The sequence below is a fragment of the Sinocyclocheilus anshuiensis genome, unplaced genomic scaffold (genome assembly GCF_001515605.1).
Source record: "Sinocyclocheilus anshuiensis isolate Anshui unplaced genomic scaffold, SAMN03320099.WGS_v1.1 scaffold235, whole genome shotgun sequence".
NCBI classification, from domain to species: Eukaryota; Metazoa; Chordata; class Actinopteri; order Cypriniformes; family Cyprinidae; genus Sinocyclocheilus; species Sinocyclocheilus anshuiensis.
In genome coordinates this window covers 1,698,944-1,712,687 of record NW_015552562.1, presented here as the reverse complement: position 1 = coordinate 1,712,687, position 13,744 = coordinate 1,698,944, and the positions used below count along the sequence as shown (strand labels likewise).

Below are 13,744 nucleotides of genomic sequence, written 5' to 3'. Positions count from 1 at the left end.
AGCTTGTTGCACGACGCTCACCTACAATGCAAGTGGCTGCTGTAAACACAGCAGGATATGGGCAATTTCGCCAGAACAGTAAATCAGTCCTGACAGAGTTTTGCAATGGCAATCTAGTGCTCCAGTCAAGAGGAAGCTGAAACGCAACGCGAGGTGAGGGGCTTGTAACAGCAGGGTTTGAATGAACATAGTCCGTTATTAATTTAAAGCTGTTTACACAGAGCCGCTCGATGTTTGCACAAGGCCTATCTAGCAATTAATAAATCAGATTCAGGGCTTTCAGAAGGGCGGTAGAGAGGTTGGCAGGGAGTAGTTTGTTCACTGATGAAATAAGCCCCAGCTTTTAAACTCCACTGGTAATCACCTCTCAGAAAAACTCCTAAACCCATGGTTGCTGCGTTTCAATGGCCCGTCTTCCTAAGCAGTCTACCATTATCAAGGCTGTGTTTTGTAGGCTTGCAAAGTTCAACCCACCCAGATTCTAATCAAGTTGTACTTTAAATAGCAGGACCTGTTATTCCGATACACTCATGCCCTTGTCATGTCTTTGGCTCCATTCAGCTTTGATATAGATTATCCGGTAAGGCACGTGTGTATTGTGCAAACATAGGGGTCTCCAGCCCATAAATCACTTTAACAGGCTTCCATCATGTACTCAGAGCTACAGCGTTGGGCTCTCTGTTTTGTCAAGCTGCTCCCCGACACCTGCTCCTAATCACCATCAAAAGAATAACTTAGACGTGGTGACGTGTTAATATTTAGTAATCCAGCACTCCGTCTCACAGCAGGCGGGTTGGGAGGGGTAGGTACCCTATGCATGTGATGGATGTTGATGAATTCATCAGTTACACTTTACCAAGAGAAAGCAGAGAACCGGTGTCACTCTCAAACCTTCATCTTTGATCCTTCTTACAGTGAGATGAACAAGCCAATCAGGAATGACTGTGAATGAGAAGGCCAGTGGTGGGATTTGAAACGAATAACAATGAAGGAAAGCAATTAAGATTGGTGAATGGTGAGGTTTACATCAAAACCATAAAAAAGGATTTCAAGAAGGGATAAATTAAGGCATTTGGGGGAATATGCAAATCTATAAACCCACCACTCAGTACAGCGCTTTGAACTATTGCGACCCTAAACTGAATGAAATGCAATGAGTTTTTTTCCCCTCTCCTTCGGATATCTAGCACTACACTATTTCTAATCCCGAATGGACGTAGTCGGACAGACCGCCAAAGCAAGATTTAATTCTTTGCAACACATTGAAAAGCTTCATTAAAATGTGAGAGGGCACTGCAAAATAACAAATCCTACAAAGGAAACAGATCTGGGCCTCCACCCTATCATATCAAAGTCTTTGTAGCGCTTTTCCACTGAGAGGTCCATAATGAGCAACGTCATTGTTTCTAAACTGCTCAATGTTTCCACAAGACCTCAGTGTGTCCAAAATCTGTTATCTTTAATTCTATGCATCATATGCCATTGTTTAATCATGATGATGTACAAGAGATTAAACGAAAGGGTGGTGGTCTTGGTGGGAGGGATGGAGGGCTGGTGGAGGATTAGTTTAGGCGGTGTTCGAATGTGCTTCAACCTAACCCACAGATGTTCTGTATTGTACAAGAAATGAGAACCACCTGCTCAATCAAAATGCATGAATGCTTTGCTTTTCAATACCCCCTTGAAATATCTGGATAATTTCTTTTAAGTCTGAAATAAAGCAGCAAGAAAAACACATCACTTTCTGGTGGTTCTTAAAGTACGTATCTTTTAGTCAAGAAATGGATTGCTGATCAACCTGGCCTGCATTAGTTCCAGTCATTTTGAAACGATCGCCGTGCATTATCCACGGCAGGCTACCTCTGATGAGCATCGCAGAATCAGAAAGGGAGGATCTGGGTAGGAAGCGGCAGTCCAATTCAACGAGACCTGTTTACCTACAAAGTAATTTGGAGCAATTCAGCATGAAGGTGGATAAATCAGGGCTTGATTGCTTTTTAAGTGCAACAAACGAAAATAGAGTTCATTGGCCTTGAATCAAGGTACCCACAGGAAAGGTTAAAGGGGTACGGAGAGATGCAGGATGCATCAAAAACAGGACTGATAGGACCTGTCATACGCATTTAGCTAGGGAACATCTGGACCCCAGCTGTCGAAGACCATATATTGGTCCTATTGAGTGTGCCTACACCAAAGAACACCCCCTGAGGTGGAGAAAGAGAGATGGGCAGGGCTGCAGAGTCTGGGATTGGCCAGCTTGAGTTATCAGAAGTGACAGGGCCAGCAAACCTCCAAGCTCTCTCAATTAATCATGAGGCAGGATCAGAGCTCTCAGTTTCTCACTCTGGGCACTGGAACAGTAAGATAGGAGTGTACAGTAGCCAGTGTAGCAGACAGTTACAGAAGTATCAATTGAACATTTACTGAACAATTGAGACATTTACTGCATCACTTAATTTGGAAGTCTTGATTATAACCAATTACATTTTGTCAAGTGAATTGAACATCAGTGAGTAGGGCCCCTGTGAAACAGCATGTGAAAACCCTCTTCCTGAGGGTTAGGATAATAAATGATAAAGTTAGTGGAAGGCAATGTAACTGCTCATCGTACTACAGGGTGAGAAGGAACAAAGCTGTGAATGAAGGCGTTAGTTTACCATCTTCATCACAGTCCCTTTAACGTGACCCTTGGGGCACCACATAGTTTGGGAATGTGTTGTTTTAGGCAGAGTTCCCAAGAACATGTTACTCACCATATATGTTAAGCGCCTTAAAGTTTTCTATTAAGGGGTAACAAAGAGCTCCTCGTGCTCTAAAGCTATCCGCACTCATAATATACTCATGATAATCCATGGGCTCCTGTGAAACACAACAGTTGAGTGCTCTGAGTGAGGAAAGGACAATTGACACGTAGGTTCTGATGAATGTTTAAGTATAATACTTAAGGGAGCGAAGATCCTGCAGGACAAATATTTCAACTGCAATTCACTTCAAATATACATCTAGTAGAATTTCACAACCACTAAAGAAATAGTATGTATGGTTTCTTTCAACACGTACTGTAAAATGCAGCTGTTTCCAATAAAATCAACACCTAAGCGTTTGGTTAAGCATTAAGACCTTTCTTCTGGATAAACTCTGGAATTCAGAAACTCAAAATTAATGAATTTAAGATGAAAAAACAGATGAGAATATCTAATCTACAGTTGGCGTCTTCTTCGATAATCAAGCTGCTTGGAAGAATAGCTCTTTTATGGCAAATCCAAAATCGTAAAAGTAATACTCATTCTTTTGATGTCCGCCTCACAGATGCAGGCTGTAAACACCACCATATGCGTCAACTGCAAAAAGTGTCATAAACATCACTCATATTTTTCACATTTTTGTTCTTCTTTGATACGTCGTCAACCAGACTCAGAGGCAACACCGAAACAGGCGCTTATAAAAAGCAAATAAAATTCAACGTGTACCATCCCTTCCTACTGTTGTGTGAATAAGTGAGGAGCCCGGACGAGGCCCTGCTTTTAACACAACACATTCAGATCAAAGGCCACAGGAGAGCAGCTGTGAGTTTCCTTAACCCTGAGCGCTCAGGCCTGACCCGTCTACGCTGACAAGTGACTCATCTATCCGATCTGGGAATGAGATGCCTCCTGGAAGAGCATCTAAAACCTTCACCCTCGAGGTCAAGGGTCAACAGCACTTTCAAGCAATCAACGCCAGTCTCCGTTTGTGGGAGTCTCGCTTTGGCACGTTCAGTCAAGCCTGTCTGGATGGAATTAGGTGGCATGGGATTGCAGGAAATATGGTGGGGTTTGTGTCCGGATCGATTAAACGGGGGTCAAAGGAGGTGTTTGACAAGACAAAGTGGCTCTGATCTGTACACTACAATCTGGCCAGCGCAAGTACCTTAATACAGGTGGGGCGCTAGCTTTGGGTGGTCCTCTACTTCACCTAAATTCCATTGCTGATGCCTCAGGTGCTATAGTGAGTTATTTTAGTAAGAAATGCCAGATATTAGCACCCAGCTCCCATTATTTCGTAAATTATTACCCCATAAAAGTAGGTACCCAGTGACAGCTGAAAGCGAACATTTGTTTTCGACTACATTTTAGGGGCCATATGTTTCTCATTCATTGATACACACTCAAGAGCATTTCAACATTAAAAAAAAGTCCCAACACAAATATTTCATCACGAACCTGGCATGTTTTGCAACAGACCTGGAAGAGTGACTAATGCCAGCATACCAGAGAAAACCTCACAAAACACACAGAGCCCAAAGGAGCGGGAAAAAAAATTGAAATAAAGAAAAATGGAACCATCCGTTGAAAATTTTTAATTACATATCCATTTTACAGAGAGTGGTCCCGCTAGGCTTACCGGAGGGCCATTCAGGCGAGCGCCGTTTCTGGCCAGTCGTGCTGTGAGAATGGAGAATGGGGCTCTGTATTGCTTGCGGAAATGGACTGTCTCTGTCTTTACTCTCACACCTAACAAATCAGCCGCTCTTGGAGGTTTATCCCAGTTCTCTTCTGACCGCTGTTCAGATGTGGCGTCGTGGGCAGGATTTAGGGAGGTCAGACACTCAGCCGCAACACGGTGTGAACAAGCGGCAGCTGCTGCGACGTGAGTGATGCCTGGAGCTTCTGGACAAGGTGTTTAGGACTCGACATCGCCTGCTCGCACACACAACGTCTGCGAAATAAACATTCAGCCACATGCTCGCTGTGCTGAAAGGGGATTTCAGGACTTTGGGTAAGGTAGACGCTGTCTCCATTTGATACATACTGTACAACATACAGACTGACACACAAATATGTTCAATCTGGTTTGTGGGAAAGATCCAACTGAAAAAACAAAACAATAAAAACACCTGACATGTTTACAGGAATGGAAATAAACACCACATAATTGAGCAACCATAGTTTATGTGTCAAAATAGGTCACAGATTTAGTTCATTTTTACAGTATAATTTCCATGGTATGTGCCGCATAGAAAAAGTGGAAACGGAATTTGGAGCGTTTTTGCTTTTTCCTATGAAAAGTCCTCTTGAAAAATCAATATGTTTAATTACAGATAAAATGCAAAAGAAAGAGCTGCTTGTGGAAACACCTGGCAATTAAATTTGCTAGTATCTTTTATTAAATTACTCTCGGGATTTGTCTCAGTCTCATTAAAGCCTGGCCGGGGTAAAAAGCGGGTACTGATCTATTAAAAACCCACTCACCATGCAGAATAAAAGTGGCAAGTGGCATAGCCAAGTAATTATCACAACAATAATAATCTGTTTAATACTCCACACAGTGAAAGGAGATGAATCAATTTCCATGTCTTATCTCCTTATTAAGAGATAAAAGATGCAGGAAGCATTATCCATGTACAGGCTGGGCCGGAGTGATTAGGAGGGATTTAATGGGAGCCGGGAAGAGTAAGGGAATCACATACTTCCAAGAACAACTGATTAAGGTCATTAAAATTCTAATTAAGAGGGGGATGTAGCCACACAGGATGATTCCGGTTGATTCTCTTTAGACTGTGTTTTGATGGGTTCACCAAGCTGTGGCGTGTGGGGCGACACGGGGAAGACGGGCTTAAAAAAAGCACTTCCCGTTCCCCTGCATCTGGAAAGCTAATTATTTAAAGCAAGCCGTCATTAAAAGCGTGTTTGCTTGTCAAAAACGGGTGATCAGCAGGTCTCTGAGGTGCACTGACACACGGAGACAGACAGCACCTCTGTTGCTGTAATCGAGCTGGCTCCAAAACATCTAAGAGGTGGTCACCTGGAGAAGCAAGCAGCAGAAACATGGGACATGGGAAGTAAATTGCTGTTCCAGAGGCAAAATAGGGGAACGGGATGTAACCGAGGTCGCTGATGGGATGTGGCTGTTAACTGTCAGCCAGTCGGCAGCTGCTATGTGGCGGAATCCACAAACTATCTAAGCTGTATGTGTCACCGCAATGTCAAACAATTTCAACACATCTCATAATCTGTCTGCCTGCACATGAGCGGCAGAGGCAGATGACAGAGTGCGCTCAATTCATCAGCCTGCAAAGCTGCAATGCTAAAGCTAAAACAGCCATATAAGCAGTTTGCTACAGAGCCCCAGCTGATACTTTTTTAAATGGCATTTTTGTCACACCAAACAAGCTATAGCAGAAATATACTTAGGACCCTGTGATTTCTGCGATGCGGAAAATACGGACGGAATCCAGTCATAAAAATGGAATTTACTGTATAATACAGAATGTCATGGAATTTGACAAATTTTGGATGAATAAATCAAGAGTAGGTCAGTACACTCTAAAAAATGCTGGGTTGTTTCAACCCAACTTTGGGTCAAATATGGACTAACCCAACTTTTGGGTTAAAACTTTAATTCAAAAATTTAACCCAACAATTGGGTTAGTCCATATTTGACCCAACGTTGGGTTGAAACAACCCAGCATTTTTTAGAGTGTAGGTAAAAATCACCAAAAAACCTGAAATGTTATTAAAATTGAATCGGAAAAAGAAAATTGATTGAATTGAAATAGAAAGATGATACCATTTTTTGGAAGACACTCCCTATGTCTATGGTAGGCAAGATTAACGCTATAAAAATGGTGGCACTTCCAAGATTTTTGCATGTATTTCAATCTATTCATTTCTTTATTCCCCTTAATTATTTTAAACAACTAGAATCTATTATAAGCCGCTTCATTTGGGACAACAAGCAGCTAGGATTAACAAGAAACATCTAAACAAATCTAAAGATCATGGAGGGTTTGGGCTTCCCAATTTTAAATATTATTATTGGGCAGCTAACTTAAATACTTTAGCGTGGTGGAGGAAGATTGGTTCAGAGGAGTTAGGTGACAAGCCAGAATGGTTAGCAATTGAAGAAGCTTCTTGTTATAAGACTTCATGAACAGCTCTACTTAACAGTCCCATCAAAAATGAAGTCAAAAATATCAATGGTAATATAGTCATTTCAAACCTAGTTAAAGTATGGAAACAAATCAAGGTATATTTGAAAATTCCAGATTTATATCTGAATACCCCAATCTGTAATAATCATGCTTTTCCTCCGGGGTTACATGATAAGATATTTTTTCAATGGAAACATGGGTATAGCCATTTTGGAAATGTATATTTAAATATTTTTCTGAAGTGTATTCTGTCGACTTGGAGCCTGAGCCTGGTATTGGACTTCTAGGTGCAGAAAATGCCTGCATGTTACTTGCAAAAAAACTGATCTTACAAAGTCATATTTTTCCTGTATAGTAGCTATTTTTGTGACATTGTGTGTTGTTTCAAGAAAATTAAAATAAAGAAAAAAAAGTAGGTCAGTAGACTTAAATCAAGTAGTGTCTGTGAATATTAAACCGCAAAAATACAATTTAAATATGAATCCTGCATGTTCTGCATGTCTCTGTGTGAATGAATGGCGCAGACGTCGCAGTTTCATTTACTACACACATACTGAAGCGTGCAATGCTCGTGGTGTTTTCAGCCTCTGCTGCCTCAATATATGTGTACATGAACACATAAACATAATCTCTAGAACTGCCCTGAGAGTCACTTCATGAGCATTTTACTGTTTCTTTTCAGAAAACTATCGTCATATCATATAAACAGAGAAATTAACTGGTCAAAATAAAAGTTTGGTTTAACTTGAAGAAACTGTGACAGAGATATATTACTAAATATGATAGTACTACTACTACTTAAACAAATATTATTAAAACATTATTTTTAAGGAATGTTATCCAGAAAAAAGTATTTTCCAGAATTTATATACCAGAAAATTTTAAATACACAACACAGTATTTCTGAAAAAGAAAAAAAGTTAATTTTTTTATAAAATCAATTATTTAGATATGCTTTAGATTATTAAAATGTAATGAAACCATTAAAATGGAATTCAGAAAATGAATAGAGAAAACTGTATTTGGAAAAAATAAAACTAAATTTGTGGGGGGGGGGGGCGTATTTCATAGGGCCTTAAGTTTTAATAAATCGCTGTTAAAATGTGTAAGTTCCATGATTTCAATTTATTAGACATACGTTTTGATTAATAAATTAAAATATAACCATTAAAACAGAGTCTAGAAAAAAGAAAACGGAAAAAATGGAATGCAGACAATTCATATGGAAAAAAACGGAATTAGGAAAAAATTAATTTGGAAAAAAAAATAAAACTGATTTATAGGGCACTATATACCTCTTTTTTCATTGATATATTATATAGTTTAGAGGCCATTATACAAAATATTTGACCAATCAGAATAAACTATTCTAGAGAAGCACCAAAAACAGACCATTAGCGGCGTCCAGCTATGTTTGTTCTCATGGGTGCAAATACCAGAGGGAGTCGCTAGTGACAGGTCACCCGGTGATGCTCAGCTATGCCTGCGTTTGGGCTGAGAGGTCAAAGGTCGCCTGGCTGACTCACAGACGTTCATCAGGCAGCCGTCAGCACAGCTTCAAAGCTCCTCCTGCTCTATTATCTCCCTGCATCAGTCAAGTGTCAGCTTCAGCAGTTCTCATTAAGCCAAGGAGCTGATTTACTCATGGTATAAAAACAGAGAAACCAATTTATCTCTGCTTATAGTCTGAAGTCATGCTGGGTGCTCAAACACAGATACGAACCTGCTAGAGAAACAAAAGGAAACTCCAAAATAAATGTCAGATCATAGTGAACTGATTCAAGTCTGATAATTTAATGAATCTCATGAAAATGTGTCTGGAAAAATAAAATAAAATAAAAAAATAAAATAAAATAAAATAAAAAAAATAAAAATTAACAACAACAAATATATATTTTGTATTAGGGTGAAGGGGGGGTGTGAATTTCTTATTAAAAAATGTCATAATACATAAAAATCATAATGGTATTAAGACTGCGAAATTGGGGGTGGGTGGAAAATGGACATAACCTTTCTTTTTGTTTTAGAAATATAGGTATAACATTTCCAATTTCTCTCCTTTAATTTGAGTTTGATTTTGACCTAGTCATATTCTTGAAATTTTATGTGATATTTATCCACTTACAAACTGCATCATTAATTAAACGAAATTCATACTCATATCTCATATATTATAACACATTCTTCAAATGTGTGTTATAAAAACGTAAGCTTGTGCATTAAATGTATGCAATCTTTTTTTGCCATTTTATTTGCCAGAGGTATTTAGTATCTTAAAAATGGTCATCATTCCTGACCCTGAATCAAGGTGGTCCATCTGTCAATGTAATGAGTGTGAGAAAGAAATGAACAGGCCGGTGTCAATGAGAAAGTATCTAGTGTATGCATGCTTGCACCTAAACAAAGAACAATCCTGCCAATCCTCCACACAAAGCCTCCGGAGATCACAGCAAAACTTGATTACTAGATTACACAAAACCATGCAGCATGAGCCCGGGAGACATAATTCCATCAAAAAGCTTTACTAAATGTTTAAAGACATGTATTGTTGTCAAACTACGCAACCTCTGCATTCTATTATGAGTGTATCAGCTGTCTTTTACTGGTAATAAAGCAAGCTGGATATGAGAAAGGCTTTCTCATCAGCCAAGTTTTACACTCAAGGCTTTTACAGCATCCCTACGAGAACTGTTGATCTCATCTCTGAAGATATCAGCCGATTCATACAGATCTGTGGAACATCTGCACTCTATTGTGAAGTTCAAAAGACTGACGCTCACATACATGCTTTATGTCCTTAATAAAGCCGAAGATAATACAGCTGGCTAATGATTGACCGCTATCCCTGATCAACAGCAGGAATTCAACATCTCCCAAAACCAAACTTCCAGAAGAATAACAAGAGGAAGTTCTTTACTATTTGTCTCATCGCATTGGCTCCCTTTAAAGGTTATCCCGGACAAATCAAGCATTTATCACATCTATTTATCACTTATTTATTCCAGATGGAGATATTATCACATCTCTCTGATTTAGAGTTCTGATGTATTTGTAGCGTGTCTCTCCAAGACCAAAGTGCTGTGGAAACACGCCGAGCCAGTGAAAAAGACAATCTGTTGAGACAGACAATGTGAATACACATCTGTGTTTGTGAAAGAGACCGTAAAAAACCTTGAAACTCAGTTTAGTGTCCTGAAATAGGGAAGCGCATTTGGAATCGATGTTTTGATGTGACTCACTCTCCAGATTGGGAGTAAATGTGACCACTTGACTATGGCCCAGCATACTTCTGCAAAGGAGTTACATCTGTGCATCTAGTCTCATCCATCAAGAGAGCAGAAAACTCTTCCAGCACAGACACTCGACTGCTATCTCACCACCACAGAAGAAAATGAATGTGCTGAATCTGAGAATAGCCAAGAAAATAAATATAATAGTCACTGCTAGACAACGAGGCTGGTTGACAATATTCTGGCATACATCGTGACACCTGATGTTTGCTGAAAGTTAAAGGGACAGTTCAACCAGAAACACTCATTCTAAATCTATACGCTGATTAAAATCTGTATATCATCCAAACGTGAATGAGATTTCAGCAAGGGAAAGATTATCACTAATTAACAATATACATTTTTGTTTGTTCCCCACACAAATCTTTTGCATAACTTCAAAACACTTGGAATGTAGCAGACCAGTTAAATACTACTACTACTAATAATAATAACAATAACAACAACAACAACAACTATTATTATTATTTATAGGACACTGGACAAAAAGATAAAGGTTCAAATATCAATATTGTGCCCTTGAGCAAGGTGAAATCTCAGTGAATAAATAACAGCATTTCTTACTTTCTTTCAACTGGACAAAAGTTTACAGCTTCAGAAGTATGACTATATTGTGCCCTTGATCAATGTGAAACTTCAGTAAGTAAGTAAATAAATAAATATTATTATTATTATAGAAAACTGGCCAAGAGGCTTCAGGTTCAAACCGTATCACTATTGTGACCTTGAGCAAGATGAAATCCCAGTGTAAATAAATAAATAAACAAATAAATGTATTATTATTATTATTATTATAAGAGAAAACTGGACAGCAGGTTCAGATATCACATCAAACTGTATCACTATTATGCCCTTGAGCAAGGTCAAATCCCAGTGAAATGTAGATATAAATTAGGTATAAAAAGAAGAAAATAATCCGTATAGATACAAAATTCTACAACACATTAATGGGTTTCTGTTGCCCATCAGCATTCAAAAAACGCTGACGTGGTGATCCGTTCAAGCCAGAGTCTCATGCTCGTCCTCCCACCCCTGAAGTAATGAAAAACTCTCATAGCGGTTTTCTCCCAATTCCTTCGACTGCCAGTGCTCTTTACCCAGGACCATTCACCATAGCAACACCACAAAGTGTTTGTTTTCTCACAGGAAAATAAACCATCGGCGAAAATATTTGTGTCTTTGCAGAGCCGCCCATCTCCGCAGTCAACAGGGGGCCCATCTCTGCACCATCCTGTTTGTTTTTGCCCAAAGCTATTATTTAAATGAATTCCTCGGAGAAATAAGCGGTATGTACATCATGCGGTTATATCTCTTACATGCCATGCACAAATACATTCTCACTGTTAAATGTTTAGATTTGCACCAAAACAAGCGGATCTGGCGATGCAATGCTGAGGTTTCTCGTGAGTGACTGTCAGCCTCCCTCGCTGGAGGAAAAAATGTTTTTTTACACAGTCCAACTGTCAGTTTTACGACGCCACATCTGCTTTGAGAGACCGAGTGAGGTCTATTTATTATTTATGGTCGCCTTCATGATCGTGAAAGTGTTTCACAAATATGGGATGGTTTATTCATTAACTTAATGAATGTGTGGCTGTTTTCGTTCCTTTCAACTACATCACAGCTTTTTCCACAACAATGGGGAATTGAGGCAGAAAGTCCGTAAAGCGCGGCATAACCCACATTGCCGGCATTCCTTTGAGCTCTTCTGTTGTTGGAGGTGAGGTGTTTTTGGTGTCACAGCAGGTAATCGAACTGCTCGGGGCTCATTTTAACAAGCCTTCCTTCAATACATCAGCGCTTAAGTACAAGACAAAGAGATGTGGGACAGTGCGGTTCAACTTGACGTCAAACTGTTCGAAATCGAAACAGTCAAGCACAGACGTGACCTGCATTCTGAAAGCAAGAACCAATCATTTCTGTTCTGTTATTAATACATCGGTTTGATAGAATAAACTTTAAGTGAATTAGACGTGCGGTTTTACGATGCCGTCACTTATGGACAAGCAAAACCCTGGACTGAAGACTTCTGACCTCTGAGGGAACTGGGCAGAGGAAGTGAATAATGGCTGTGGAAGATTAGGTCACAGGCTAATCCGACGCCAGAGATATTGTGGCAGTTAATCTAATATGTCTCAAAAAGTGAATGTTCTTGAGGGAAAATGTTCTCTTTGGAAACATTGCAGTCTATAATTCACAAGAGGCACAAGAGGACACCTGGACAGACCAATACATAAATCAACTGGGTTCCCTTCTTGACCTACTGACCTTATTATCAGAGGTCAGATTCACCAAACATTCTTTAAAATAAAAATCTTCCTTACTACCATTTTTTTCTTTGCAGGTAGGTTTCTTGAAGCATCTTGGAGACGTTGGCACAGTTCTTCTGGATTGGGTCTGTCTCAGTTTGTTCTGTTTCTTTACGATGCCGTCACTTATGGACAAGCAAAACCCTGGACTGAAGACTTCTGACCTCTGAGGGAACTGGGCAGAGGAAGTGAATAATGGCTGTGGAAGATTAGGTCACAGGCTAATCCGACGCCAGAGATATTGTGGCAGTTAATCTAATATGTCTCAAAAAGTGAATGTTCTTGAGGGAAAATGTTCTCTTTGGAAACATTGCAGTCTATAATTCACAAGAGGCACAAGAGGACACCTGGACAGACCAATACATAAATCAACTGGGTTCCCTTCTTGACCTACTGACCTTATTATCAGAGGTCAGATTCACCAAACATTCTTTAAAATAAAAATCTTCCTTACTACCATTTTTTTCTTTGCAGGTAGGTTTCTTGAAGCATCTTGGAGACGTTGGCACAGTTCTTCTGGATTGGGTCTGTCTCAGTTTCTTCTGTTTCTTCATGTCATTCCAGACAGACTGATGATGATCAGATCAGATCTCTGTGTGGAGCACTCAGACAAAAATCTCACTGGATTATTACAGTTAATGGCAAAATAAATGTTTGGGAATGTAAACTGATATTTCACACTCACACAATACAGCAAAAGATAGAAATAAATGACTTAAAACCATTTTTTTGTTGGTGAAAAGGCTTTTGCACAGTAGTGTACATATAAAAATAACTAAGAATATCCTTATCTTTTTTACTTATGTTGTTCTGAAGAAAAAAAAAAATATATATATATATATATAGAAATAAATAAACATCTTACAATTAGGACAGCCATACATACACTGGTCTAAAATCTCAGTTTAATTAATTTAGTGGGATTGTTATAATACTTTAGTCTTATAATACTAGAAAACATTTTTATTTTCTAATGTCCAAAACAAGTTAGCAAAATGGTTACCTGTAAATACCTTCTCCTAATTTTGATAACACTTTACACTCAAAAACTAACAAAAAATGTACAGTTATTAGTAGTGCTGTCAAACGATTATTCGCGATTAATCGCATCAAAAATAAAAGTTTTTGTTTACACAATATATGTTTGTGTACTGTGCACATTTATTATGTATATATAAAAGCACACACATACAGTATATATTTTGAAAATATTTACATGTATTTACGTGTAT

The 13,744-nt window shown here is 38.9% G+C and overlaps 1 protein-coding gene across 1 annotated transcript in view; it reads right to left on the bottom strand.

Moving 5' to 3' along the window:
• LOC107664723 (slit homolog 3 protein-like) overlaps positions 1–13,744 on the bottom strand; it is a 200,675-nt gene that overhangs the window by 126,294 nt on the left and 60,637 nt on the right. The window lies entirely within an intron of this gene.